The sequence below is a fragment of the Nipponia nippon genome, unplaced genomic scaffold (genome assembly GCF_047370975.1).
Source record: "Nipponia nippon isolate SJK-2023a ecotype South Korea unplaced genomic scaffold, ASM4737097v1 scaffold_14, whole genome shotgun sequence".
NCBI lineage: Eukaryota > Metazoa > Chordata > Aves > Pelecaniformes > Threskiornithidae > Nipponia > Nipponia nippon.
In genome coordinates, this window is record NW_028262330.1 from 544,087 (window position 1) to 564,644 (window position 20,558).

At 43.8% G+C, this 20,558-nt stretch overlaps 1 long non-coding RNA gene across 1 annotated transcript in view; it reads left to right on the top strand.

Annotated features, from left to right (window-relative positions):
- The window catches only part of LOC148056380 (uncharacterized), a 174,388-nt gene that overhangs the window by 40,291 nt on the left and 113,539 nt on the right, over positions 1 to 20,558 (top strand). The window contains exon 2 of the long non-coding RNA XR_015703130.1: positions 5,861 to 5,926. This is a non-coding gene — a long non-coding RNA (uncharacterized LOC148056380). The remainder of the gene's footprint in view (positions 1 to 5,860; positions 5,927 to 20,558) is intronic.

A 20,558-nucleotide genomic window follows, 5' to 3' on the forward strand; every position in this document is an offset into this window, starting at 1 on the left:
TTGGATCCTGTATATTATGGAGTATTTATAGGACACACTAAGGTGTGGGGTTTTTTTAATTTATTTACTTGAGTCAAGAAAGATAAATGGGATTCTGTATCCAAGTACTTGTATCCAAAGGAAATTAAAAGAAACACACTCCTCTTGAACTTGGCCTCTACTTAGGGCAGAAAATTGACAGAGAAATGACCCTTCTTAGATTAAAGAACTGCTCATGTCTCAAAGAACATGATAGAAATTAGTTTGTAAAAATCTTTCCTTTTCATATCAGACATTTTTGGCTTCTCCTCATCTCTACTTTTTTCCTACTAGAAGTGCCACCAAAGAAAAAAGAAACAAAAATCCACCAACTTTGCCATGGTATCTTCTCCTACTACTTCTAAACACACTCTTCTGTGTGACCCATGAACGCTGCTTTAATGCTGACTTCAGTTTCCATCACTGAATGTATTTCAAGATGGAAAATGGCTTTAACTTTCCTTACCTGCAGTTTTTGGTTTAAAACCTCATCTCTCAGTAATAATCCTATTCTGAACTGCTTTCATGTTTTCCATCTGAAGAGCTGGCAAATGTCCTGCACGTTTAAGCATCACAATATCCTAGGACCAATGAGTGCAGACTGCCAGAATTCAGATTCAGTTCATTGCACGGATCAGAGCTGTTTGTATTTGAAACTTTGTTTTAGATTCATTATTGCAATGTACCAATGGGAAAGGAGGAACTGAGAGGCAATGGGATCTTGCAGATCACACATTTAATATAATTAGATCAAGGAGCAACCCATCCCCATATCTGCAGGCTCTTGGGCAGGAAGAGCTGGCTGCAGGTCAGCCTGGCAGTTGCAATCTCTGGCTATGAGAAATGCTCACTGGAGATGCTGAAGAGATGACAACCTTTGTCTTGTGTCCAGATGCATGAGAGTTAATTCAGGACTCTTTGGGAGAACTTTGGGGTTGTTGCTGCTGTCGAGCACTAGGAGAACTGCTTCTGCAAGGATTGATTTCCTCCCTCTGTGATTGATTTTATTGATTCTGATTGATTAGTGTTAACTAATCCTAGACACGATTTGGAGCCAGAGGCTGCACAACACATATGATGGGTCTCTCTCTTCTCTTTGTTAAATGGGAATAAACCAGATTTTCCTTCGCTGCAAATTTCCAAGCAGTGAGGTCTCTGTGCACCATTACACATATCTTGTGTCTTGCTCTTTCCCCAACAGCTGCAGTGTCTGAGGTCAGTGCCAAAATCCCCAGAACGACCCCCATTCTTGCCAGCACTGCTCCATGCATTCTTTCCATGCAAAGGAATAGCGATGTGGGATGCCGCAGGGAAGGCAATTTGCGCCCAAGAGGGAGGAAGGAAGGAACAGTGTCTCAAAGAGCCAGACACCGCAAGCTTGCCCTGGGCGACACACAGGGGTGTAGAAGAAGAATTCAGTAAACCACTATTAGCAATGGAGAGGGGAGGAAGGGGACAGAAAGGAGAAGTGAATATGGGAGAGAAACCCTGAGCTGTATTGTACTTTGCTACCAGAAGATCACAAGGTGATCTCTGCACATTCACGTCAGCCTCCAAAGCAGATCTCCATATCCTTGAAAGTCAACTCATCAGAAATGACGGGGGGGAAGAAGAATTTAAAAGCACACCTCTTTTTGTCCTCGCTGGGGTGTTCTTTGATAGAAATGCTAGGGGAGGGAGGCTTTTCATATTGTTCTACGAAAACTAAATAAAAATAAGGATAAAATTTTTGAGATGGTGGTAATGAAATTAAGGTGTTTGCTTGTCTCTATCTATAACAACCTTCTGGCCAGTAATCTGAACAGAAATAATATTTTGAAAGGGAAGATAATTAAATTAAACAGGCAACCAAATAGGGAGGAATAAGACTTTTGATGAAGAAGGGTGGCTGGGGGAAAAAGTAGAGGAGGTGGCAGGGAAAAGCAGCACATCTCTTTAAATTGTCAGTCTCTCAGGGCAAGGTTGCTGCAGACATAATGAGTGTCCTAGTGAATTATCTCCCACTTTTATTGTCTGTTGCTACCATGGAAAGATGGGGAGGTGGGGAAACTAACTTTTTTTTTTTTTTTTTAATTTGGACAGACTTAAAGAAGTGGCATCAAATTTGAAGGGCACCCAATCAATCTGTTGTCCTAGCTGCATGAAATTGTATTTCCCTGCCACTTCATATCTTATTTGCAGCAGCTGGGCTGTAAGTCATTGGTGATAACATTCTTTATTATGCAGCCGTGTTTATGAACTGTGCCTGGAAAGAGATGATAGAAATATGCAGCAATATGCAAAGGGGGGAGATGCTGGGGGGAGGGGGAATAAATGCTAGTTGCTAGGGCAACCATGGGGCTATTTTGGGCATCAAATTTTGCAGATGATGAAAACCATTTTCATGTGATGGTTGGTCTCTCCGGGAAGAGAAGGGGAGAGAGGGCACACAATAAACCGGGAAGATAATATTCAAGAAGGCAGTCATTTAATTTTTTCATATATAAGTACATATACAGTTTCAGCTGTACCGAAAATGTATTAAAACCAAAGGAGCCAGTACCTCCTAGTTAAGGGGAAGGAGAGATGTTTTAAATAACTAAATAGGAATTGGCATGCTATTAATCCAGGAGGCTTTCCTGCATCACTTGGCACAGTCTAAGTCTAGCTGGTGCGCTCAGAACACACTGCATGAGTCCTGCTGGTGCCTGCAGTTACCCCTGCTTGCACCTCGTCCATCTCACCATAGGCAACTATGAGCTCTTTCCTCCAAAGGCTGTCTCCATCTCTGTCACAGCAGCAATCGAGCTAATTAATTCCCAACCCCTCCTGTCACAGGTTAAAAAAACGAAGTTATCAAAGGCTGCTCTTAACTCTTGCAAGGATCAGATGATATCCATACTTGATACCCATTAAAATGCTAAGATTCATAACAAATGTGAATTGCTTTCAGGCAGTTGCCCTCAGCCAGAGATCTCCAACCTGGAGGATCTGAGCTGCTCTCACCATACTGACACGGGGGGCATGGAGGAAAGGGCTGGATATCCCCGCCATGCACGCAGGCTGGGGCAGAGGCAGAAGATCCTGTTGGGGGAGATCCTAGGGACTTTCAGGACTGAGGTTCAGGACAGGTTGGACACTTGATGTTTGTGCCTTTGCAATGTTTTGAGCTGAAGGTAGTACTGAAGAGTTGTCAGGGCCAAGGGTGCTTTTACAGAACGAGCACAAGTTTCCCATTTTTGGCTTGTAACAGAGCAATACCAGAGAGAAAAGGCAGATCACAGCAGGGTGTGAGAGGGGTAAAATTACCTGCATTTGCCCCAGCTGGGACCAGGGTGGATCCTCCTCAGCTGGTGTGTCCTGGGTGGGAATGCAAAGGGCAGCCCCACTTAGGGCTTCACACCTTCACCTGTGGGCCTCTCGTGCTAGCAAAAAGGGCAGGAGGCAGGCGAGCAGGCAGAAGCTGCAGTGCTTGGAAAGGTGAAGCGGAAGCGTGAACAGGGTAAGAGCTTGTCCTGTCTCTCAACTTCTGACTTTCCTACGCATAAAGTTTGCTTATGCTCCAGACTAGCTCTGTTGCAGTGATGCTTTTCTTAATTTGATTTTACTGGAATTGCTCCACATGAGAACAAGCTTATGAGTGTTGCTTGCAGCCCCTGGATGATCACAGTTGCTCTAGCTATTCTTAAAATCCTTGGGACTCTAAATATATTGGTACATTAAGCCAGTTAAAATGAACTGTACATGTTTTCAGCAAGAAATCTATTTCAAATGCAATATAACATGACTCTCTTATTGCTCTAAAGTTGTGTTTTTAATTAAGTAGTTATCAGTGGCAGTGAGATTCTTCTTGAATAATTAAATCAAGGTAGTTTAGTGAGTAATTGTAAAGCGAATTGCTGAGCCCATCAGGCTGCTGTTGAGACGGTCTGTTTTCTTTCAGAAAATTAATCCAAAAGACGCGTGTTGCTAAGAAAGTAGTAGAACATCGTGCTGGGTAATGGGCATTGGTCTTGGTATGCTTTGTGCCTCAGAGCTGCATCATTCTAATTCTGCTGTCCTATCTTTCAGTTGTCTTCTCCAGAAACAAATTATGATGGCTTTCTGCTTTGTGTGTTCCCTTCCCCTTAATCTGCTGCCCTGGGTAGTTCAGTACAGAAGGCTGAAAAGGGAGTGGGTGATAATTTAGTTACTAAACAACATAAGCGCAGACCTGATTTTACCAGTTCTTGTGTGCATGAAACAGGACTTTCTGGTCTGGATTTCCTAGCTTTTGGCCAAGGCAGGGCTGAACCAGCCCTATCTCTTACACCCTGGCATCTAATTCAGAGTTTCTGTTGCTCGTGTGTTAATCTGGTATTTAAGATGTCTAACTTGGCATGTAGTAATTCTCTCGCTGTTAGATATTCTGAATACAAAGAGCCAATAGATATTTTCCATCGTATTGCACGTTATTTGCCAGGAGATCAAGCGGCAATTCTCTGCACAAACCCTGAATTTGTGCAGGTGCCTCCTGCCATGGTCTGTACGGACTGCCTACAAAATAGATGCCCATCCACATGCACAGTGAAGGAAAATATGCGCGCACTGTAGAAACAATATTTTTAACAGATCTGTTATTTTTGAAGGCCTGCCTCATGTTTTCTTAGTAGCTTTCCTTGCTCTGCCTGAGGAATGTGTCCAATAAACATGAGCATTACACAAATTTTGAGGAAGCGAAGCTGAATCTGGAGCAGCTTGTTGATATTTTCAAAGGCAAAATGAAGAATTAAGTGAGGAGAGCCTGGCCACTCTCCTGACATTATCCTCAGGCATCAGCAATCACACAATAATTTACCAGCTGATGTTTTGTTAGGGCGTTTATTCTGTAACCACAAAGTCCACGAGGACTGATGGAGATACTGATATCTTGTGGATTTACTTCTATGAAGTGGGATTTTTCTAAAGTGCCTCAATAATTTAGGAGTTCAGCCTTATTGAAAAGCATTCGGGTAGCTTTGGAAATCCCATTCACGACTCTCCATTATGCTTTACGAGCCTGCAGCCCTCAACGGGGATGTTATTTCATGCTCTAGGTAACAATGTAAAACTCTGTGGTTTTTAGCACCATACTGGCTTTTCACCGGGAGAACAATTTACAGAGATATTATTGCTATAGTGGACTCAATTCCCTGTGCCTTGTCTGGAGCCTTCCTGCTGTCACCTTTGGTTTTTCCTCAAAGCTTCAAGGATTTTCTAGCAGAGATGGGGCGGCTCTGCTGCAGCTCCGGGCTCTGCTCTCGAGTCCGCCGTTACCTGCCGGGGGTCTTCGGACAAAACAGCTCTTTCTGTCTGTGTTTGCATCTCTCTAAAATAGAGATATTGGCACCAACAGGGGCAATGGATAGGGTGAGAGGGAAGCTTTTGGGGAAACAGAGGCTGCAGAACTGCAGAGCATTCTTAGCTGTTATTGGCTATTCAAGTTTTAATGAAAAGTCAGATTTTAAAATCTTTTAGAAAAATTGTCCCACTTCTTGCTACAGAAAGTGGCAGATATCTCAAAATTTTCAGTCTTTTTTTTTAAAGAGAAAGTTTAGAAAGGAAAAGATTTTTTTCTTTTATTTTTTTAAGGCTTTTTCTGTGTGTTTCCAGCCACTTTGTCCCCCAAGAATGGGTTGGCTGTCTTTTGCCGTATATCCATACCAGTGCCGAGAAACTGGGAACTTTTATTTCTTCATTTCTGGTCCCTCCTGTGCTTGAGCTACCAGAAATGCTGAGCACAAAGTTGAAGCTTTCTGTGCACTGTGTAGTGTAAATACTGTTGGAACAAACATGGGTGTAAAATTTGGGAGTAACACAAATTCAATTTTTTTTTTTTTTCCAGGACATGGAAGCTCCTGCCTGTGAATTTAATACCAAAGACAATCAAGATCTTGGTGACAGACAGAAGGTCAGTCTTTCAGCTTTGTTTAATCCAAAACTTAACACTCATTGTGTTGATGTCTTCTGCTTTACAAAAGGAAAATATGCACCCTGGTTGGCAAAAATTAGTCGTTATCGTTGCTGAGATGAACTATGACAGAGGTAGCCAGACTGGGGTGATGTTTTTGGTACTGGTCCCAGGTGTGAAACCCAAACTCAGCTTTACTTGAAACTCAAGTTCAGGATCATACTCTGGTTCAGGATCATACACAGGCTCTTCGTGTAGCTGTTTGGGGCAAGATGCAAAAATGGATATAGGCATTTTGGTTTGATGCTTGCGTCTGAGAGTGTAAGTCTTGCCAGTATGCCTTAAGTTCTTCTTCCCTTACCCAGATCTCCTTTGGTAATACGTATGTTCCTGCTCCTTTTTTATAAGGGAACAAAGAAGTGGTGTTTTAGGACACTCTGTGTGGTCTGTGGATTCTGTCTGGATTAGGACAAGTATTTAAAAACAAACAAGCCTCCCTTGCAAATATTTGTTTAAATGTTTCTTTTTACTGTTTATATTCCGTGTGCATGTGGGATGTGGAAAGATGCATTTTAAGCCAAACAGTGACAAAGGTGATGGCTTTGCCATCTAACATTTCAACATAACAACTTCAATTTTTTTTTTCTCAGAACAGCCTTATTTATAACAGAGGAGTGTAAATGAGAATAAGAAAGAAAATGCATCTTCATGTGCCAGTTTCTATCACCTTGCTTTCAAATTTAGCTTGCTGGTTTTAATCAGCTCTGTTTCCCTAGAAGGCCCTTTAGCTGTTCTGTCACAGTTTGTTTCTACACATGGATTTGACCAGCCTTCAATTAAAATAGGCTGCATATCAGGGTTTTTCATAGCATCACTGGGGGAGATTTTAGGGTTTTTAAGTTGTTTGTGTGCATGTGTGTGTATATACATTCCTGATACATTTACACATATAAAACATGAAATACATTTGTATATTATTTAGATATGTATTTTGCAGTAACCTAAATGGCAGTCCCAAATCTGTCAGCTCTCAATCCCGGCTATTTGGCTCAGGGCAGGAACAGTGTGGTTACCCCTTAGCAGATGCTTTTAATCGTTGGTCCAAAGCCCACAGGAACCCATGGAAGTTTGGATAAGATATTTTGTTTTGATGATAGATGAAGTAGAAAAATCAAACAAAATATCTGAAGGCTGTCCCTAGGCAATAGCAGCATAACCGGAGCATCTGGTATTCCCTACAGCAACAAGGTGTTTCAAAAGAAAATGCAGTGAACACCAGAAATCATTACTGAAGTAAGGACTGTCCCAGCAGCTCCAGGATTTCAGTTAACAAACAAACAAAAAAAACCCAAACATTTTTGCTCAGATAATGTTTTGTTCACTCCAGTGACCCCTCTACAGCCAGCAGGCTCCACTGGGTAGATGACTTCTCTGCTATTTATTGACCTTGCTGTCATGGATCAAGCCAAACCCTCTGGTTTGTCAGTGCTGCAAGCCAGAAATGATGGTTTAACGGCTGTTAGTGTAGCTTTTGTGTATGGAAAGAACTGAGGAGAGTTGGTGCTGCTAAAGGACTGTTTTCTTAAAGGCCTTGGAAAGAGAAGTTGTTTAATAAAGCTCTTGTGTCTGTCCCGTGCATGTCGAACTTAGCATCTTTTATTGAGAAGGTTATCTGTAATGCGTGCCATTTTCACAGGTAGGTGCAGACTGAGTTGCTCCAAGTAGAAAAATAGCATTACGTGTAAGAGAAGCTTTAGAACACAAGAATTGCTTTAAGCCCTACTTCTGTGTCTCATCAGCATGAGGGAAACCTCAGTTCCCATGGGTGAAATCGGAGGGTGCCTGCTCTGGGAAGGAAGGACAGGCATTTAAAGCAGGACACAGCCCTGCAGACTAAGCAAGCACCAGCTTTATACCCTTGTGGATAATCAAACCTAATTGACATTGCAATGTGTGCTTGATTTTTACTAAGACTTAGATCACAGGGCTGGAAGGAGCCTCAAGTGTTGCCATAGCTCCCCTCGCTGCTCCGGTAATGGACCAGCTGTGCCTTTCCCTATAATTTCAGCTCCTAATGCCTCATCCAGGTTTGAGAGGGCAGAAACTTTTGCCTCTTCATTTTGAGCCTGAAACGAGGGCTGAGCTATCGGCCTCCTGTCAGGGTGAAGGAGGTAACCTTCCTCCTGATGGTGTCCTCATGAATAATTCCTTTGCTCACCCACTTGATTTCAGGTTTCCCAAAATAACTGCCACTTTTCACACTGAGAGCGAGCAGTCCTGGGGAAAATAAAATACATTAAACAGCTACACCACCTTGAGAGAGCCCTGAGCGAGTTGGTGATTAAAAAAAAATGGCAGAAGAGGTTCTGTAGGAAATTTTGAGAGTTGATGGGGAAAACACCATAATCCTTCCATACTCCCATTTGCTGTGAATATCTGCCTCGGTTGCTTCTTTTGAGATGTGAGTGTCTTCTGTCTGTGAATCCACGTTCATGGGAGCTGGGATCTTGGGGGGATGATCTGGGCGATACTCAGCACAGCTTGATCTGCTGTCGGGATCCGTCCTGCCTGCCTGAACAGCTTTTGCCCTTCAGACAATTCAGAATTTCCTTTCTGAGTGTGACTCCCCTCTTCAGATGTGCTGTACAACGTCTCTCCACTGGATGCCCACTGAATGCCTAATTTTTAACCACTCTGTCTGTCAGATCCACAAAAGCTGTTACTGGAGGTGTTTGCATAAAAGAGCTCCACCATAGGTATCTGAGAGCAGCTGGCAATGCTCTAGACAGTATCCAGCAGTGCTGATCGAGGCAGGATGCTTTAGTCTTCCTGGCTTAATGGCTATGTGCATTTTCTTAATGCACCCTCCCCCTCAATTGCCTCCTAAATTAGCATGCAGGATGTGCCCAGCCTTGGAGAGAAAAGGAGTTTGGAACCTCTTCAATTCAGACAAGACAGGTTGTGATGTTATAGTCAGATTTGCATTTTATTTTCATAGAGAGATCAGAGGAGAGTGTGGGCTCAGCCTTGGGCTCTGGCTGGGATCGTGCAACGCAGACTGGGGCATGTGGGGAAGACGATGGCTTTGCCTTGTACAACCCTACTCAGCACTGTGAGCCCAGCCTGGGTTCAGCCTTGCCTCTGGCATGAGGTGAAACATGTTCACAGTGGTTTTGTCTTGTTTGCACTCCCCAATAACAGTCCTCAGAGGTGGTTTAACCAACTGGACAATGCTGGCATGGAGCAGGACTCCTGTCATACCCCAATGGTGGAGAAAGGGAGTGCACTTTGTGACGTGCAGTTGGTTGTTAGAGCTGGACACAGTGCGGTGGAGTTCAAAACATCAAATGTTTGGATTGACTTGTGTGGCTGCTAAAATCAGTAGAATTTGATGGCCACTGCCTGCTAAAGGCTTTTAGCTGCCTGCTGTGAGATATGGCCTGTTCTACATGAATAAGGCTCCCTGAGAGACCTGACCACAGCTGAGGTCCTTCATGTCTGGATCAAAGCAGACCAAGAGATGTGAGTCTCCCAGGTAACTGGTACCCCTTTGAGGGAGAGGCAGTCACATTATTGTTCAGAGAAGAGTCAGTGTGTGCTGCTCCAGTCTCCACTGGGCATCTTTAGTAGCTGATGTGTTTCCCAGTTATGTGAGTGTTTAAGACACTGGATGATTTCTCCATCAAAGTTCTCTGCATGGTTAATGGCCACACTATAGAAGTGTAGCACTTGTGACGTTTGATGTTGTTTTTTTCTTCTGTCCTTCACCTCTCCTACCCTCCAATGCTGTCCTTTTCAATCTAAAATCAGTTTGGCTTTAGGTTAAGGACAGTCCATAACAAGCAAGAGCAGAAATTCCATAGGAGAGGGTACATCAGGCAAGAGAGCCCCAGCCTGCTGCTGACATCTTTACCCTGTGATCTACCTCTCTGTCTCACTCCTGGGTCTGCTGTGCTTTCTTGGGACGCTCACCAGTAACACGCATGCTTTGTGTTAAACACACAACTGCTCTTCAAGAATTCACGCTTGAAATCACAGGTATTTAGAGGTGTTTGTGCCCTCAGGAGCTGGGGTTGCAGGGCAGGAGATGTGTTTCCCTGGGAATATGAGTGTGCATAGCATTTAGTACACCGTGTTTTCTTGCTTTGATGGCAACCTCTGGTGTTACTGGAAACTTCGAGATGAGATGGGATAATGATAATAGTGGAAAAATGCTAAAGGATGATTTGCTTTAATGAGTGCAGATACAGAGTGAAGCAAGTACTGTTTTGCTACTGTGGCTTACTGAAAACTAACCACATAATAACTAGATGTTAGTGCTTGCAGGGCTCGTGGTGCAGAGGTGCAAATAACTGATTCCAAAGTTGATATAATCAAAGAATAAAAGAAGATTGAGTGTTATAGGTTAAGTTGTTGTAAATTAAAGCAGCTCTGCTGATCTGATTGCAGTTGTTCTGGGTTTTTGCAAATGTAAGCGAGAGGAGTTGGGTCTGTTTCTCCAGATGATGATTGGTCAGAAAATGCCATTTTCTGGTATGTGAGTAAAAGTGAGTGGGGCAACTTGGCCTTTGTAACAGACAGCATTTCCTGTTGGAGTCTTTCTGTGTGTACTGTGAGCCAGACAGACCTGTTGTCCTCTTACAAACTGCAAATTACACAGGCAAATGTAATTACCCATTCTCTTTGTTATTAGTGTGCAGCTAGGAAGCTTCAAGCAATCGTCCCTTTCTTGGTATTTCAAAGCTTACGCGCAAGATGCATCCTTGATATTGAACACAATGAGATGTCCTTTTTTTTTTTTTTTAAATTCAATTAAACATTTGCCTACTGTGACTCTTTATTCACTGCAAATTGTCTCTGTAAATAATCTTCATCAAAAGTCAGAACCAATCCCCATTAGTTGTTTAGATTAATTAATGAGTCCCCCTGGAGCCACCCAAATGAATTCAATTTAAACGTCAACAACTTGGCTATGGAGTTTCCCAGGTTGGCATTAAGACAATATTAAACCTGCAATAAGTCACATTTAAAATGTTAATTCAAAGAAGCTCTCCATTTAGAGCATTTAATTAAATCCTTAAATAAACTGCATGGGCTCAATACCAGATGGTTCTGCATCTTCATTGCAGCAGAGAGCCTTGAAGTCATTGAGGAAAGTAATATTGGAGGCATGGTGAAGATAACCAGGATATATAGTGTAATAAAATCTAATCTTGTTTCCAGCAGGGAGATTCAGTGTATGTACACAACCTAGGCTAAAATTGTAAGTTAATTACATTAACCCCAGTGTACTCTGGTATCTGAGCAGCCAGAGATGAAATTAGTCTTTTTCCTATCATAAGATTCTTTTCAACTTCACTATATTAATTTTTAGCCAAATACTTACTCATAAGGAAAATTGAAGTTAATGTAACCAAAGACAAAGTAATGCAGTCTTAATATTCTGAAGGGATTATGGAGGGCCGTGAAAATACACTTTGCAAATGTCACTCACTTTGAATGGATTTGCAGTGGGAAGGTGGGGGAAAAAGAATTATGGCTGTGATCCACACCGTGCTGGGGTTTAATAAAAGTCATGATTTCAGAAATGCGGGCCTTAGGAAAGGAAAAAAAAAAAAAAGATAAAGACCTCTGTCTGAAGGCCCAGTTTCCTTGATAAGATGTGATGAGTTGCCTCCTCTGCCAGATGGCAGAGATATTAGATCTTTGAAATCAAGCTGAAATTCTCGAAGTTTGGGTTAGGATACTTCATTCAAATATATATATGTTTGTGGAGGGGTTTTGGTCCTTGTTGCAAGAAACATCCTTTTTACACTACCTGTTTGCCTGGTAAAAGTTCTTGCAAAAAGTAAAGGCAAAGACCCTTTTCCCTTGGTAAAAACTCAAAATTGCACTGGGAAGATAAGGTGGGGTTTTTTCTGTTTGTTTACTTGTTTCTTTAAAAGTTGAGTCTGGGACTAGAGTCCTTGGGTACAAGTGTCTTGATGCCACTGGTTCAAAAAATGTTCTTCAGTTTCTGTCTTGCCTCTAAAAATCTGACATTTTCCAAGTGCCTTGAGTGCCTCTTCTCTGTGTTTGATGCAGCCTCCTCAAGCAGCTCGCTGTCGCTGCAAGTAGCAGATCAACACTCTGGGTCTCAGCTCAAGAACTGAAAGTCAACACGAGAAGACTTAGTTTGTTCCTTCCCTGCAAGCTGTAAAACAGGGATGTTATTAACGCAGCTCAGCAAAGGGAATAACTTTTTCTCTTAATATTCAAGAAAGTGTAATTCAATTTCCAAAAACATGAGTTTCCTTCTGTGGGGTAATAAAACACATCAGGGAGGAGAAATTACCCTGCTGTCATGGCAGGGCAGAATTGCACTGTTTGGGCTTTGCTGGGATGCCTACAGGAGTCCAGGTAGAGGACTTGAGCCACGTCAACAGTGCAAATTTTGCATGTTTGATTGCACAAAGGAATGGGGTTGGCGGGGAGTGGTCTGAGCCTGTTCATGCTACTTGCCCCATCCTGGGGTTGAAAGGACCCAGAAGGGTGGCTTTTCCTTGGTGAGGCTTTATAACTCTTGCTCTCCATTCTCTCCTTGCCCTGTCCCATGGTGCTGGAGATGACTTGGCCACACGCCTGTTGTTACAGCTCTGAGTGATGCTGCTGGTGCCTGGGCTCCACACCGCCAAGATGTGGTCACCCCTGCAAAGTGGCTCCTTCCTGGTGCGCCCTGGGGGATGGAAACACCAAAGCTTTGTTACTTGGGTAATCGCAAGCTCCTGAGGTGCCCCAAAATTGGAGGAACTGCTGTAATAACCCCTCTGGTGTGGCTCCTCGTGGTTTGAGCCACTTCACAGGAGGAGCTGACTGCACTGAAATTAGCCATGAGAAATTACTTTACATAACTTAAAGGTAGTAAGAAACCTCAAAACTTTCTCCTCCATCCCTACCTGTCTCTTTCTTCTCCCTCCAAGGAAGCGAGAGCCATTTGGTGACCTGAAAACAGCTGGGGGCTGGTGGATAGTGCAGCCCTGTACCGCCACTTGCAGACAACCAGCTCTGCAAGCTTTCGGGGAGCAGCAATGCCTCTGCTGCATCAGGTCGCACCCAGCTCCCTCCCCGCAGGGTGCTCTGAGGAGGCTCAGAGAGGGAGACAGGGGCTGGCTGGGGCAGATTGGGGCTGAATTGGGCCAAGTACTGCTATAGCCATGGTTCGTTTACCTACGTGCGTAGGAGTGACAAGATGAGCTTGTAAAACTTTCCGTCTCTTGTTTGCTTAGAGAAGCCTCAACTGAAACACTCTGGAAATCCCCCAAATCCTGACCCACATGAAAAAATAGCTCCAGTTTGAACAACCCCCAGACTGACAATTTCAGAATTATTTAAAACTGAAAGTTTCTGATTGCAGCAGTCTCCCCAGTTGGTCTGTGTGCTGGGAATGGGGGCCAGCAGCACATATTGTGTCTGGAGTTTGCTTTTGAAGGGATCCCCTGTGGGATTAGCTTTCCTCTTGGTGTGCATCATATTAATTGGGAGATGTTCTCCACCAAGGAAGATGTTAGAAAGCATAGGTGAATTTTACCTGTTGTCTTCCCAGATATTTTTTTTTTTAATCTGAGGATCACTGCTTGATCACGTGCATGCCCAAGAAGGTTTGAAGCACTCTGATCACCAAGGGGCTGGCTGGTGGGATATCCTCCCTGTCAGGAGCTCCTTACAGCCCAGTGGATGGGAAACTTTACAGACTGGGAGCAGGGAGAAATGCAGAAATTATACTTTTTTTTTAGGCCCTGCCAGCAGAGTAAATTAAGCAAGGCCTGCTCACTAAGATGAAGATGGTGCTTGTCTTCCCATTCTCATACAGCACTGTGCAGTTCCCAGCCCAGGTAATTCCCAGCACAGGACTTCTTGCACTGGGTTTTGCTTTATTGAAGCTTAGTGCTAAATTCCTTAGGTTTCGTGCTGTCTTCAGTGAACTGAAAATAAATGCTGTCTGTCTGTCTCGGGTGTTGCCCCAGGTCGCAGCTGCAGGAGCTTGCGCTGAATTGCTGAGATGTGTGCAGGCTTCTGTCTGTGCTGCACAGCACCCCGGGCGTCTGATTAAATCCTGCCCGAGGTGGTGAGTGCCGTTTGCTCCCTCACTCAAGCATTGCAAGCCTCGCTCTCCACTTTTAATGTGGTCCTTGCAACCATAACAGCTAATAGTGTCATGATTAAACATGAGAAGGGTATTCAGAGCAGTGTGAATGTGCCAGTATCTTTATTAGCATGGGGCAACAGGAATGGGGAGGTTCTGGGAATGGTCCTGAAGGGCTTCTCCCTTCCTTCAGGGATGATGGATTAGAAGAAGGCATGGGATTTACTTGGTTGTAGGGAGCTGGATTTGGGAGTTGGTGTCTTGGTCATTGGAGACACAGCCTGGTTTTATTTATTGCTTAATGAGGATTCATGTAATAGCAATGTTAGGCAGTTCTCCATGTATTAAAGACAAAATCTTGCTCATCTCTGCCTGGTGCCTCTAGCACTGGTGTGCGCTCTTACCTTCTTGCTTGCTCTGTGTTGGGCTCTGCTGGTTTGCTGCATGTTTATATCCTGTGGCTGGTGCTCTGCTGTCTGGGGCTTGATTAAGTTAGCTGATGCTATGGGGATACAAAACCAATGAGGAGAAAAAAATAAGCCCAGAATGATGCTTCCATTACCAAGTAAGCTGTTTCCCTGGCAGCACAAAGTTCTCGCGATGCAGCTGCTCTTGGATTGCCCTTCCCTGCCCTCAAATACCCCTTCTGAGCTGCTGAGACAGCAAATTCTGGCCAGAGGCAATGGGAACCACCACTGTTGGTACAGACCTGGCCTGGGAAGCAAAAGGATGAGTTACACTGGTGCAGCTGTTGGTGGATTTTTTAAAAATTATTTTTCCTTTTATGAGTTCAGCTCTGTCCAATTTCCTTCCTGCCAGATCTGTCATTTTGAGCTGCTTCTCCTCCAGGTCTCTGCCTGTGCGTCTCTGCCATGGAACGCACGTGTGAACGCGTGGCAAAATGTTGTGCCAGCAAGTTGGAAGAGGTACTACAAATGCCATTCATTGTGCTGGCTGAAATCCTAAAGAGCTGGCAAGCTCTGCATTTCCTAACACCATTTTTAAGTGTCAAAGCTGTATAAAAGCTTATCCAGCAATGGAGTCTCAATGGCACAACTCTGATTAACAAGCTATTGTGCATTTAGTGATGCCTTTTACAGTTTTGCTTGACCTACATGTCAGCAGTCCCCTTCCCTCGCCACACATGGCTGCAGCCGCAGCGAGCTGGGTGTTAACCATGGAGCCACCTTGGGCTTTGGGGAAGTTTTTGGAATCACATCTAGCTGGTATTTACCTGCAATTTTCTCTGTTTGACTCCAGCAATTATGTTTGTCCTTTCTTCTGCTGATCTCTGCTTACCCTCAGTTCTGCTGCTCCCCTTGCTATATGAAGTGGTAGGCTAGGTTATATTTAAAGCCTCTTTTATTTCTCTAGGGCTTGCTGGGAAAGGATTTATAAGTGTCTTAATTTCACAGTACTTGGGGCAGGGGAGTGCTTGCTTGCTTCCTGATGGCTGAAATAACTCCTATTATTTGGATGTGTTCTTAGTCTTCCCAGTTATTGGTATTTAGGATATTATATTTGTAATTTTAAAAAAAAATTAACTGATCATGCAACAGGAGCAATGATGTACACACAACATAGTACCCAAATTACCAAATACAGAGGTCCCGGATGAATGAACACCTAAAGCCACAGATTCACTCTGTCTTGCTCCCTCACCCCCAAACAGCATTTAGGATGAAAATATGCTTGGCTCTGACAAATAGCCGTGGCTCTGACAGCGAGACTGCACTGGACAAAAGGTGGGGACATACTGGCACAGTAAGTTCAGTCACCAAGCAATTCTCTGCTTCTGCTGGCCACCCAGCTTCCCAGCCACTGTACTTCAGTGGGAGTTCCCAGAGTTTGCTCCTGGTTTTTCTTACTTCTTAAATAAAGCACCATGATGTCAATGATTAAGGATTGCTATGGGTCTGTAATAGCCACATATGATTTCTTTTTCATGTAGGTGAGCCCCAAAGTCATTTCAAATGAAGTAAAAGATATAGCAGATCTTGCCTGTTAAATACTCTGCTGCCCCATGGTGTCTGTGCTATTATTAGTAGGGAGGATTTTTGAAAGCATTTTGCTGGCTCAATTCTTTTCTTGGTGAAGTCAATGGCAAACCTCTGCTTGCCTTCAAGGGTAATAATAAGCTGCTGTTGTGTCTAGCTGAAAATCCTGTCTGTTGTGGGTAAAGTCAGGATGTCTTGCTGGTGTGTTGTTCCTGTTGCCTAAACAAAACACATCCTGAAGTATTGATAGTAAATAAATATTTTAGCAAAGACATTTTTGTTGCTTTGACTTTTTTTTCCCATCCCAGCTGCATTCTTCTAAAAGGAAGTAGCAGCGAAATGGTTGAGAGATTCCTATTCAGCTAATTTTTCCCCTGAGTAGTTACTGGAGTGGTTGCAAGGTGCAGTTTTGTTCATCCCATTCAAAAAGAGGTCCCACAGCTCACAGAGGGAGTGCTGCGGCGTTGTCCAAAGGCAAATAGAAAAGTGGAAAGAATAATTTGTGTGGGGTTTGGGGCTGGTGTTGGATCACTTTATAATCTGCAAAATAAGTTTCAAATGAGATGTAAACCCAAGATTCTCCTCACCTGTGGTCATTAAATGTCTTATGGCATTTTTCATAAGACCAGGGGATCTTAGTGAAATCCCAACTCGATTAATTATATACTGTTTGCCTAAAGTTCTTCCTGCAGTTGCAAGTAGATGCAGCATCTTTCCCTCCTTTCTGTGTTGTCAATTAGAGTGCAGGCTTGTTAGCTGGTTTATTATCTGTTTCCTCTTTAAAGAGGCTCAGAGGTGGTTTTGTCAGTGCTGAAGGAAGTATACAGTAAATAGTTTGTATACTGGAATATTGTGCTTAGGAAAGACTTTAGGAGATCTGTGGATGAAAGTTTCTGCTTGTGTGCTTTTTTTATTTTCCCCCTTAATAAGGGCAAGCATAGCAAATATATCAAAGGTATCAACGACCAAGCACCTGAGTCCACCTGTGGCTGGAAAAGCAGCCTAGGAACTCATCTGTAAGACGTGACTGACTTGTCAGCTTGCTTTTTCTCCTCCTGTGCTTGCATCTTCCCTTATCTGTGTGTGGCTGCAGGTAACACCTGGCTCGCAGTAACAACAAATCTCAAAGGGTTTTGCTCAGCATGGTGGAAATGGCGAACGGGGCCTGCAGCAGTGACAAAGACCTCCTGTTGTAGTCTAAAGGTTCCCACACAACATTGCTGAGGTTCTCCAAAAAGTTTAGCCAGTAGTTCCATTTACAAAATCATTACTTTTTTTCATTCTTGAATTTGAAGGTAAAATTTGCAATTATTGCTATCGCAGTTCTACGATAGATGTAGACTGCCCTGTCCTAGGCACTGAGAAAATGTGGTTCTTCGCTCTTTGGGAAACTGGAAGCACTGGAGACCTTCAGTGTGGGGCCAGTGCCAACTGCCCATGTGGGATCTTGCTCATGTAATGCTCCCGACTCAGCAACAACGACAGGCAAATGGTGAACACAACACAGTGAATGCCAGTTCTGTGCAGTGGCCTTCCCTCCAAACCACTCTTTAAATACAAGTCCATGAAACACACAGATCTGTGGCTATCTTCTCTTGTTGCCATCAAATGCTTGTGTGCTTGTACGTATTCCCCCAGAGGAAATATTTTTTTTCTGGGTCTTTCTGTTGCATCTGTCTCCATCTCTCTCATGTCAGGCTTGCTGCTTTTGCTTCATGAGCCAAAACAGAAGCGAGGTTATTAGCTTCTTGAAAGGGAGAAAACATCTTGGAGTGCTTTGTTATGTGAACAATAAGTGCTCCTGCCCACAGGCATTAGTGCAAGTGGTGAACAAGCTAGTTAATTATATTGAAATCAATGCTATTGGCTTAGATTTAAAGCTCCATTCTCCTTGCATTGACTGTGTCCTTCCCATTACAGCCTGTGCCTTCCCAGACCTCATGCCGAAGGCAGCTGCTGCTGGGCTGCCCTGCAAGCCACTGCCATGGTGGAGGTCAGTGTTTGCCCACTTTGAGCCCTGGCCAGCCCAGGGAAGACGTGCAGCTCCAGATGTGGGTTTCAAATTGTACCCTTTGCCCCAACCTTTCTCCCAAAGGCTAGGGCACAGGCATTTGGGGCAACCTTAGGAGTTAAGGTGTTGCACAGAGGATTTGGCAGCCCTGGTACAAGCAAGTAGGCAATAGCAGGGCTGATCCGCACCTGCATGCCACTGGGGTCCCAGTGCTGACCTGCTCGTCCGAGTGACACTAGGAAAGGAAGATTTCTTGACACATTTGTGGCATGTCAAGCACAGCTCAGTTCTGGTAGCTTCTCCCACCTTTGACTAATTGCTGACCTGACATCTTTCTGATAGTGACCTTGTTTCAGCTAGTAATTCAAATATCTTTCAGTGTCAGAAATAATAAGTGCCACAGTGAGATGAACAAGCAGAGCTTAAGTTGAGCACAGATTAATGGGGTTTTAATATTCCTAATTTAATCACTCCTTTCTGTCTGAATGTGTGCAACATGATGTAGCAGCTAATTATTTTTTTAACCATGATGAGGATCTTTCCTAATCATTTTTATATTTAACATGAATGAAGGGAGGGCAGTGATTAATGAGGGAATAAATCTTACGAAACAGAAGCAAGCACATGATCAGTTAACAATACAGCTGTCTGATTTTTTTTTTTCCCTTTCCCTGTACTGCAAATACTTAACCAGCTGCACCTTCTTAGCTAGATAGTGAGTTGTCTTCAGCCCTAATGAAAGACCTGAAACTTTACTTATCCCTCTGGTGTTTCTGTCGGCATCTCTCTGCGTGATCATCTTTGTGATGAATGCAGAATTATTTTTCTTTAAAAAAAAAATTGTCCCACTAGATACGTTAATGGTTGGCTAGATGTCTTTTCAAATATTTGTTCCTGACAGGGTGCTTGGAATTGCAGATGAGAAGCAAACCAGCTCTCAGCATCTGTCTGTTGCTACTCTACGTTTCCATTGTGTGAATGGAGACAAAGCCAGGCAATTCAAAGCTTAAGTGGATGCTCTTGAGATATTTTTTCCCCCCACTCTTCCCTTCTTTTTCCCACATTTGGCTGCTTCTCTCTAAATTCTGTTTTTTCCTCCATCCCTCAATCCCCATGTGCTGGTTTTGGGATTCTGTCTTCTTCCTGCAATTCCTCCCCTCCCTCCCCCTCAAGTCCCTTTGTGCATCCTCGCTGATTGGTAATTTTAGGGTTTTTGCTGAGCTCTCAGGCTGTAGGATAGCTCAGGGTTGCAGGCTATGATGATCAGAGGTGTGGTGTGGGGCTTTTTCCCACCGTTTGAGTGCAGCTTGATGGTTTGATGTGTCAGCTGATTGCATGAGTCTGATGTGCATAGTCTGTGCTCATGGTTTTGTTGTTACAGGGTGGTTTTGTGCGCCGGCTGTTTTGGGGAGGCTTATTTGAGCCAGGTGCTGCACATGCTGCAGTGAAGCCTTTGCTCAGCCAGGCAGTGATGGCTCGCTGCAAACTGAGCCTCCTGCTGAGGATCTGGGGTTTGCTCGTGGAAAGCCATAGCTGTGAACCCAACCGTGTCCCTCCATTAACTATGGCCATGGATAATCTGTAGTATAATCCAGAAAAGAATTGGGGGTTTTGCTGGAATTTGGGGGGGGGGGGGGGGGGGGGCAGGGAGACTCTGTGAAAATGCTCCATTCAGCTGTGGAGATGATTCAATGGGTTTCTTGGCAGTGCGAGGTCATTTTGGATGCATCTTTTCTCACCAGCTAACAAGCAGAATTTTAATAACCAATCAAGATGAGCTGTGCCCGAGCAGTGCTGGCAGCTACCCTCTAACCTTGGTGTCTTCTGCAGACTGTAAAATTGATCTAATTGGCTAAAAAGGAAAGATAGGCTTAAATACAACTTCTGTTGCTTAACACCTTGTCATTTCTTGTTTGTCGAATAAAGAGCACCAAGCTCAGGGAATCAGTGTTTCAGATGCCAGTGACACATACCAAGGGCTTGATGGATGCTTGGGAAGTTTGGGCTCCCGTCGTGCAGCGCTCTGTACAAGCAGGCGGAGTCCTGAAGGGCTGTGGGCTAACGCAGTGCGGAGACGTGGGCAGAGGGATGGAAGAACCTAGGGAAATAAGAGTGTGCTGTGGACCAGTTCCTAAAATTAAGGCTTTTTTTCTGGCGAGGCGCTTAATTAAAATTTTGGTCTTGCAGATCAGATATAATTCTTGCAGCATAAACATTATTCAATCAAAAGAAAAGCAGAGGGAAGATGGTTGTTTGCTGATCTAAGATAGGTAACGCGCGTTAGGAGCAGAAGTTAGCTCGCCAGATCCTGTTTATGTGAGCCCGTAGCTAGCAGCAAAGATCCCTTCCCTTGGTAAGGGAAAGGAGAGACTCAAGCCAGGAGCAAAATTATTTCCAAATAGTTTTTTCTCTAAGACTTTTTTTCATGAGGCTTCCTCAGCCACCTTCTGTAGCATTGCAAATGGCAGTGGCATAATTGCATTTGTCTTCCAAACTGTCTTT